Here is a 2,390-nt window from a genome sequence, read left to right on the forward strand (position 1 = left end):
CGCCAGGGGGACCAGGGCGCACGCCGGACAGCCTGCGCCCGATGCTCTTCCCATCTGTGCGCCGGACGCTGCCGCCCGCACAAACAGGAATTCTATTTTTGCAGCGTGACCTTCCTGATCTTAGAGATAAGCGACCTGATGGCAAATGCAGCATCGCTCACTTTTCTGCCGAGGTTCGCTGGAGACCACCGACCCAGGCTCTTAAAAAAAGGGGCTGTAGTAAAGCAAGCCTCTGCATTTCCTTAGGAAAAGAGGCGCGCTGCCTCGGTGCCACAAAATTCGGGGTGTGTTGGAGAGACCAAGCGTGGTCACTCTCTATATCCAGTTCATTCAAGTCAGATCCTTTATCCTCTTGTGACCTGAAGGAGAAAACGGCGGAGGAACGGGATGCGTTGGGGCGAGGGTGGCTGGGGGGAGCAGGCAGGCGTTGCAGGGAGGCTCCCACCGCCCTCCAGCCTCGGCCCACATGGGCACCCCTGCGGGGCCGAGCGCTTGCAGGCAGCACCAAGAGGGCTTAAAGACAGGCTACGGAAGGCTTGGACCTGCTTGTGGCACCCACCAAAAGGCTTCTTCCAAGATCAAACCCAGGCCAACAAAGCAAAACTTCCTGAGTAACTCTTGCAAGGATCCTTGCAAAGCATTGGAGCTGCATCTGAGCAAAGGGAAGGCAAGAGAACAGCGGCTCTGGCGAGGGAAATGCAAAAGAACACCTGGGCAGGCAAAAAAAAAGAAAAAAAAAAAAAGATTTTGTGGAATAATTTGCTAAAGGTTTGAAAAATAACGGGCCGCCCTTTCTCAGCCACCTCCTGGGCACGAAGGCTGCGAGGAGCCTCCGACCGATAACAGGGCAGAGCGGGGCGCAGCCAGCAGGTAAGGTGCCAGGAGGTGAATTCCTGCCGGCCGGGCCCGGGGTGCTGGCGAGGAGCCTGGGGAGGTTCCCCCCCTGCCCAGCCTCCACCAGCAAAAGCTGGGTTTTGCTTTCCAAGAGGCCACCAGCTGCTGGGAAAACCGGTGCAGGGCAGTGTTGCTGTGGGTTTGCTGCCTTCTTACGACCTAACACCTCTGCCGTCGCCGTGAGGGTCACGGTGGCAGAGGGACCCCAGCCCTGGGGGGATTTAAAAGCCGGGCAGATGAGGTGCTTAGGGCCAGGGTTTAGTGGTGGGATGGCAGGGGTAGGGGAACGGTTGGGCTGGGGGAGCTTAAAGGGCTTTTCCAACCCAAACGATTCTGTGATTCTACGATTTTATCTGCCCCGTCCAGCCCCACTTAGGTCCTGAGGACGCAGCTGCCAGGGCAGATCCCCAGGGAGATGCTGCCAGCGGTGCTGGTGGAAATGCAGAGAGGCTCCCCTGGAAAAGGGCTTCACAATTTCTAGCGGGTGAATTAATATTGCGGGTTACTCTTGGTTATCTTGGAAAAAAACCAGAACTCCTTGTGGAGCATCACTTTGACGAACGTTAGGTTGGGTAACCTGGAAAGCAAGAAGGAAGGGGAGGGAGGTAGAGCTGGCAGCTGGGTATCAGGCAGGGTTGGTCTGGATGGGGAGGATGGAAAAAGAAAAGGAAGAGCCTTGGAAAAAAATAAACGCTAAACAAATTAATTTGTTTAAAAAATAATACTGCTAACCGGACCAAAGAGGCATGTGATGGGCCAGCCACCCCGCCCGAAGGCAAGGCAGAAAAAGCCACTCGCCAAGTAGCCGCGAAAAGGCGACAGAACTAAAACACAGCGAGACTTTCAGGAAGGGATTCACAGCTTTTCGGGCCTCTGGTCTGGCTTCTCCCTTTTCAGAAGGTGTTAACCACCCACTTGCAGAGTAAGTGCGATGTGGCAAGATCGCAGGGAAAGTCCTCCCTGAAAAATCACTCGGCACCTTTCAGAGCCGGGACCTCACGGGCACAGCTTGCAGGGCAAGCCCAGATGTGGCAGAAATGACCCCAAACCCTGCAAGAGCCCCAGGTGGCCGAGGGAAGGCCCGGCGAGCAGTCGCAGTGCGGTGTTTAGTGCTGATGTGCAGCAGCGCGTCCTGGGTGCAGCAGCTCGGGGACGGCTCCTGGGCTCTGCACCGCGCCGGAGATCACCAACAAGTTTGCGGATGACACCAAGCTGAGTGGTGCGGTTGACACACCAGAAGGACGGGATGCCATCCAGAGGGACCTGGACAGGCTGGAGAGGTGGGCCTGTGTGAACCTCATGAGGTTCAACAAGGCCAAGTGCAAGGTCCTGCACCTGGGTCGGGGTAACCCCCGGTATCAGTACAGGCTGGGGGAAGAAAGGATGGAGAGCAGCCCTGCCCAGAGGGACTTGGGGGTGCTGGGGGATGAAAAGCTGGACATGAGCCGGCCATGGGCGCTGGCAGCCCAGAAGGCCAACCGTACTCTGGGCTGCAT

Source organism: Egretta garzetta, unplaced genomic scaffold, assembly GCF_000687185.1.
Source record: "Egretta garzetta isolate BGI_Z169 unplaced genomic scaffold, ASM68718v1 scaffold223, whole genome shotgun sequence".
Classification (NCBI taxonomy): Eukaryota; Metazoa; Chordata; class Aves; order Pelecaniformes; family Ardeidae; genus Egretta; species Egretta garzetta.